The sequence below is a fragment of the Morus notabilis genome, unplaced genomic scaffold, assembly GCF_000414095.1.
Source record: "Morus notabilis unplaced genomic scaffold, ASM41409v2 Scaffold616, whole genome shotgun sequence".
NCBI lineage: Eukaryota > Viridiplantae > Streptophyta > Magnoliopsida > Rosales > Moraceae > Morus > Morus notabilis.
Genome location: NW_010366787.1, coordinates 14,908 through 22,479, shown reverse-complemented (window position 1 = coordinate 22,479; position 7,572 = coordinate 14,908). Strand labels below are relative to the sequence as shown.

General features: G+C 35.7%; 1 pseudogene; it reads left to right on the top strand.

Moving 5' to 3' along the window:
* The first annotated feature begins 1,515 nt into the window (after nucleotides 1-1,515).
* LOC21386714 lies at nucleotides 1,516-7,105 on the top strand (annotated as a pseudogene).
* Nucleotides 7,106-7,572: the final 467 nt, after the last annotated feature.

The following is a 7,572-nucleotide window of genomic DNA, read 5'->3' as shown; positions in this document are numbered from 1 at the left end:
TTCAGGCCAAAATTCACTTGTTGTCATCAGTTTCGGAGGAAAAAAATCGGAGAACTGTGACTGAAAGCGGCCATAACTTTTTATCTACAAATCGTTACTGGGCCTATAGTATACCAAATCAAAGCTCTTTTCGAGCTCTAGAATCATGGCCGGGCAAAGAACTCGAACTCAATTTTTCGGGCCAAAATTCACTTGTTTTCATTAGTTCAGAGGAAAAAAATCAGAGAACTGTGACAGAAAAAGGCTATAACTTTTTATCTAGACATCGATACTGGGCCTATAATATACCAAATCGAAGCTCTTTTTGAGCTCTACAATCATGGAAGGGCATAGCCCGCCAACCCAATTTTTCAGGCTAAAATTCACTTGTTTTCATCAGTTTCGGAAGAATAAAATTGGTGAACTGTGACTGAAAACAGTCATAACTTTTTATCTACAAATCGTTACTGGGCCTATAATATACCAAATCAAAGCTCTTTTCGAGCTCTACAATCATAGCAGGGCATAGCCCTCCAACCCAACTTTTTGGGCAAAAATTCACTTGTTTTCATCAGTTTCGGAGGAAAAAAATCAGAGAACTGTGACTGAAAACAACCATAACTTTTTATCTACAAATTGTTACTGGGCATATAATATACAAAATCGAAGCTCTTTTCAAGCTCTATAATCATGGTAGGGCATAGCCCTCCAACCTAATTTTTCGGGCCAAAATTCACTTGTTTTCATCAGTTTCGGAGAACTGTGACTGAAAACAGCCATAACTTTTTATCTACAAATCATTACTGGGCCTATGATATACCAAATTGAAGCTCTTTTCGAGCTCAACAATCATGGCAGGGTGTAGCCCGCCAACCCAATTTTTCAGACCAAAATTCACTTATTTTCATAAGTTTTATTGGAAAAAAATCAGAGATCTGTGACTGAAAACAGCCATAACTTTTTATCTAGATATCGTTACAAGGCCTATAATATACTAAATTAAAGCTCTTTTTGAGCTCTACAATCATGACAGGGCATCCCCCTCCAACCCAATTTTTTTGGCCAAAATTCACTTGTTTTCATCAGTTTCGGAGGAAAAAATTGGAGAACTGTGACTGAAAACAGCCATAACTTTTTATCTAGATATCGTTACTAGGCCTATAATATACCAAATCAAAGCCCTTTTCGAGCTCTACAGTCATGGCAGTGCATAGCCCTGCAACCCAATTTTTCGGGCCAAAATTCACTTGTTTTCAAAAAATCGGAGAACTATGACTGAAAACGACCATAACTATTTATCTTGATATCGTTACTAGGCCTATAATATACCAAATCAAAGCTCTTTTCGAGCTCTACGATCAGGACAGGGCATAGCCCTCGAACCCAATTTTTTGGGTCAAAATTCACTTGTTTTCATAAGTCTCGGAGGAAAAAAAATCAGAGAACTGTGACTGAAAACAGCCATAACTTTTTATCTAGATATCGTTACTGGGCCTATAATATACCAAATCGAAGCTATTTTTGAGCTCTACTATCATGGTAAGGTAAAGCCCGCGAACCCATTTTTTGGGCAAAAATTCACTTGTTTTCATCAGTTTCGGAGGAAAAAAATCAGAGAACTGTGACTGAAAACGGCCATAACTTTTTACCTACAAATCGGTACTGTGCCTATAATATACCAAATCGAAGCTGTTTTCAAGCAGAACAATCATGGTAGGGCGTAGGCCGCCAACCCAATTTTCGGGCCAAAATTCACTTGTTTTCATCAGTTTCGGAGGAAAAAAATCGGAGAACTGTGACTCGGGAATGAATGAGTGAATGTACTCGAGGAGTTTGGGAATGAATGAATGACAGAGGGCTCCAGTATCAAACTCGAGAGTTCGGGATTGAATGAATGAATGAAATGAATGAATGAATGAATGATCAGTTTGGCTTGTTTTTTTGTTAGATTTATTTGACAAACTTGACATCTTTGGTATGGTTTTTTCACAGGTCTCCAGTATCAAACTCGAGAGTTCGGGAATGATTGATTGAATGAGCTCGAGGAGTTCGGGAATGAATGAATGCTTTCTGTTAGATTTATTTGACAAACTTGACATATTTAGCTTGTTTTTTCCACAGGGCTCTAATATCAAACTCGAGAGTTCAGGAATGAATGAATGAACTTGAAGAGTTTGGGGGTGAATGAATGGCAAATTTTATTTATTTTATTAATTTAAATTTAAAATTTAAATTTTATTATAATAAAAAATATTTAAAAATAATTACATCTAATTTTTTTATTACAATAAAGAAATTTTACATAAAATTTCATTTTAAGCCAAATTAAAAATTTAAATCAACTAACACGGGCCTGCTCGTCTACCGTTTCTCTCCTCTACCAATCGACCATCCTACCAACCCCCGCTGCTGCTCTTGCCATCATCACAGCTACCAGCTACCGCTTCTTCTTCTTCTTCTTCTTCTTCTTCTTTGTCGTCGTTGCGTTGTATTCGAGAGGACAAAAACTTCCAGCAAAAGGTATAATATACAAGAATGTCCCAGAATCTGAAATGTGAAGACATGTTTGAATCCCATTTCGTTCATTTTAAAAACGTTGGTGCATTTGTAAATGTTTTGAATCCCTCTTTGTTGGTTTGTTTGTTAAGCCGTGGTGGCATGGGGAGCTTCTGAGCCTCTGGTGATAGAAGAAGTGGAGGTGGGTCCCCCTCAACCTCCCTTTGCTGCAGTGACCTCACCGCCTGGGAATCTCAGGTCTTTCTCTCTCTTTTTTAGTTACTTCTGTTTATGCAAATGTTTGTTTCTTAATTACTTGTTTGAGCTTCATTTAAGGATTAAATTCACTAGCTTTTCTTTTCCCATTTCTTTATGGATGTCTACTTTTTAGATGTTCACTTATCTGGATAATTTTTAGAAAGATCTGTAGAGGATTGCGTTAGATTAGAGTTTGAGATTTGACAAGTCACAAAGGACTATAGTTGACTTATTTACGGATCGTGTATTGGATCCTAACAAGTATCTTGAAGAGCTGTAGGTCATTGATCAATATATATCGGCATGCTATAACTTTAACAAATAAGTCTTCTGCATTTCAAAAAAAAAAAAAAAAACAAATAATTTTTGTGCCTACAGATAAAATAAAGGTTTCCTAGAGAAGTATTATAAGAGGGAACAATGTACTAATTATTTTAGGTGAACTGAAACCACATTGTTGTGGAAAATAGAATGACTAGAGAAACCATTTTCAAAAAAAAAAAAAAAAGAATGACTAGAGAAACCAAATTGGAAGATTTTTGAATTTTTAGGAAGTCGGGTAATAGCATGTGTCAGCATCAGAAGATTTGCTTGCTGGTTTTGGGTTGTTGAAATGTTACTTTGAGAGCAAGACTCTATGAATAAAATAATTATCAGATGGAGTAAGTCATTTAAATTGGTGAAGCATAGATAAGAGGCAATTTCTTTTTTAATGTTGCTCTGTAAAGAAAAAATGACAACAAATGATTCTTGACCTTTCTTCAGCTAAAACATCAATCAAAATATTTCCTACCAGAGCCCTGTGGGGGAATAGGATGTATTTTCACATGCTATAGTCATAGTTTTCTTACTTGAGTATTTCCTTGAATAGTCCAGACTTCAAAGGTCGGTTTATTTAAGTATGTTCAACATAGTCCTTTTCAGGAGTTGAATATCTATTCACCAATCCACATTTAATCGAGTTACTTCTAGATAAGTTGATCTGAACTTTCTTAGCAAATTGTTTGTTGTTGCAGACAATATTTCCTCGGATATTTGGCCATGAAGCATCTAGGTAACATCAGCACCTTTTTTCTTTTCTTGTTTTTTAAGCTAATTTATGGTTGTCCCCGAGGATTGACTCATATACAGACAAGAAAGGCTTTCAATCATTGGACCAACGTATCAATGGGTGTATTTAAACTTGAGCCTAAGATATCGGAGTAAAAGCCTTAGAAAAAGTTTTGAAGATGATGATCATGTCACGTTGCACAGTTAAGCATGATATGCAGTAATATAGCAGATATTCTTCTCTTATGGAATAAATATGTAGTTCAGACGTGAGGAAAAATTTCACTTGTCTATAGAAAAAAGGAAAAGTGAAGAAAACATTTCAACGAGCATTATCTTCTTAGTGAACAAGCTTGCAGTGGGATTGTGTATGCTGTTAACTCAGCTTTCTATAAAATATCGACTTTATCAAATTTGGCAGGATTGTTGAGAGTGTGGGGGACGAGGTAACTGAATTCATTGAGAGATTATGTGCTTACAGTATTCACGGGAGAATGTAGTGCATGCAAGCAGTGTAAATCAGGTAAAAGCAATATATGCCAAGCATTGGGATTGGAAAGGAGAGGGTTAATGCATAGTGATCAGAAGACACGCTTCTTTATAAAAGGGAGGCCAGTTTATCATTATTGTGCTGTTTCAAGCTTCAGTGAATATATCATGGTGCACTCTGGATGTGCTGTCAAAGTGAACTCAGATGTGCCTCTGGAGAAAATATGCCTGCTGAGCTGTGGAGTAGCTGCAGGTAACTCTTAGTTCAGAATATTTTCCTTATTATACCCTCTCTCTCTCTCTCTCTCTCTCTCTCTCTCTCGGGAAATTTTCAGCTGGTGTTGGGTATGCACTAGCCAAAATCATACAGTTGACATGTAACAATCTGAACAGAAAATTACTAATGATAGAATTGATTATTCCAAATGGGGAAATATGGATGTCAAGCGTTGTTGTGTCCTGGTAAATAGGACACCAGAGAGCCTCTTTATGAAGATTTACAGACTAGCTTAAGTGAAACCACGGACTTTTCTGTCTTAACCAGTGTTGCTAAAAGCATGAAATCTAATTCCACTTATCTTTTTGGGCCTGAATTGACATGAAGAGATTTATTGGTTAAGGAATAGTAGATCTAACGAACAGAAGTACAATGCTAGGTCTGGGTGAGGCTTGGAATGTTGCTGATGTATCAAAAGGGTCGACTGTGGTGACATTCGGTCTTGGGACTGTAGGCCTTTCTGTAAGTGCTTAGACTTGTAACAGCTTTCTCACCCGTGATTTTCTGCCACACGACCACCTTATGATTATTGTAAACTGTAACCCTTTCTTGTATGATAGGTAGCACAAGGTGCTAAGTTCAGGGGAGCATCCAGAATAATTGGTGTAGACACCAATCCTGAAAAAGGTGAAAAAGGTAAAAGATGTTTACTTTTGTAAGTTTGGATTTGTATGAATCTAACAAATTTGAAATCCCTTGTTTAATAATGTGTCTATTTCGGCTGCACAGCAAAAGCTTTTGGAATTACAGATTTTATCAATCCAAATGAATGTAATGAATGTATTCAGCAGGTATTTATCCGATCAAACCACGGTGATAATTATTTCCCTTCCATGGACAATCATAGGAATAAAGACAGTTTTAACAGCAAATAAGGATTGGCTGATGTTATTTGTTTACAGTCTTATTGATAACCTAGTCAATATAATTAAATAGATATGAATAATGAACTAGATAAAATTAAAGAAAATTTGCCTACGTTTTCAACTACTCCATTTTTGAGAAAGAAGTAGTTTGCCCTGGAGTCATGTTCAGGTTGTTAAGCGTATTACGGATGGAGGGGCAGACTACTTCTTTGAGTTCATTGGTGATACTGGAATGATAACAACTGCATTGGAGTCATGTTGCGATGTAATTTTGAAAATAATCTCAGTTTTATATTTTGAATAATGAAATTTTATATTAGTGCACTTGGCTTCATTCTCTTTGGTGTCTTCTCTTTAGGGATGGGGTTTGACTGTTACACTTGGTGTACCAAAAGTAAATCCAGTAGTAACTGCACACTACGGATTACTGCTAACTGGAAGAACACTAAAAGGATCTTTATTTGGAGGATGGAGACCTAAATCTGACCTCCCTTCATTAGTCGACATGTACATGAAAAAGGTAATATAACCATGGTAAATTTGCTTTTCATTGTTAGAAATATTTTTCCTGTGGTTTATGTTTCTTATGTAAAACATAATTATGTGATCCAAATCATGAATCAGGTATAGATTATGCAGCCCATAAATATTATTGAATTTGGGTTATCATGGCTCAAGTTCATTTATTATGGAATAATTTGGGTTATCGAGGCTCAAGTTCATTTATTATGGAATTTGGGTTATCGAGGCTCAAGTTCATTTATTATGGAATTTGGGTTATCAAGGCTCAAGTTCCTTTGGCGTAGATTTGGAAACATGTTATAAAACTTTTGAAGTGTACATGTTAATCTATGATAATTCTTGGATTCTTAAGTTATATTTATCAACTTAATCTTTTCGAGCAATCGAGGCATATAAGATTTATTGTACTTGAAGTTTTTCTCTCAAGTTATTTAACTTCCTTTTATTAATAAACACATTATCTGTTTTCATTTGATTGTGTCATTTTATTCAGAGTCAATTCTGTTTTTTGGTGTTTCAGGGTGGATACCTCATCCATCTTGTTGCCCTTTTTTTTTCCAGATTCCATTAATAAAATTTTTGAGTTTTCTATAAAAAGAAAATAACAAACACATTACAAATACATATAGCCATGAGTGTGTAGCCTTAAGAAAAAAGAGGGAAAAAAAGAGGGTGAGCTAAGAAAACAGAAATGAAATGAAAACTTGCTTAATTTATTTATTCTGACAAGGTTTACCATAAGTGTGTAGCCTTAAGAAATAACGGATATAAAAACCTCCGCGGTTGATATCAGTTCATGTATAATGACCATAACAATGTGAAAGTCTTCTTTATGGTTCTATGAGTAAAGCATGTAAAAATCCAAAATTACTATGTGCAGCAAATCCACATTGACGACTACATTACACATAACCTGCCACTCGAAGATATCAATGAAGCTTTCAATCTCATGAGTGAGGGGAAATGTTTGCGTTGTGTTATTCACATGCCCATGCAACTTCCTCTTGCTTCAACAACTTGATGAAGAGCAGCTGGCCACAAATGGGAATCAGTCATCCTTCTTATGATGGATTTTTAGTAGCAAGTGTACAATCGCTTGTATGTTCTGGACCCACTATAGTTTTCTGTATTGTATAAACATGTTTACAAACTGCTCAGAATTAATTGTCCCAGGTTTTAGATGGTTTTTACTAATTGAAGGGAGTGAGGTCTTAAAATTGCTTTCCTGTCAAGTGTGTGTGTGGGTACCTGGTATGTGTTTTTTCTCCAATTAATGAACTTTATCCATCACGAAATGATAAACCGTCAACCCTAGAGTTTGATCATTATATGAGGATATTCATCATTGATTATATCTAAATGATTAGAAGAAAATTTCCAAAATATGTTGTCAGTTGTCTCTTGTCTGGCTTCTTACTTTTTTTTTCTTGACCTTGCTGCTCAATTTATCAGTTACTACCACCAGTCATTTCGCCAGTGATAAGGCTGCTCATTCTCCTTTATAAAGTCTAAAGTTCGAGTCAATCCCGCAGCGGTGAACCGGGTATATATGAAAAACCCACTACATGTTTCTCTATCCTTATATCATGTTCTTTAAGGGGAAATAATTATCAAATGCTAAGGCAATTTAGTTGA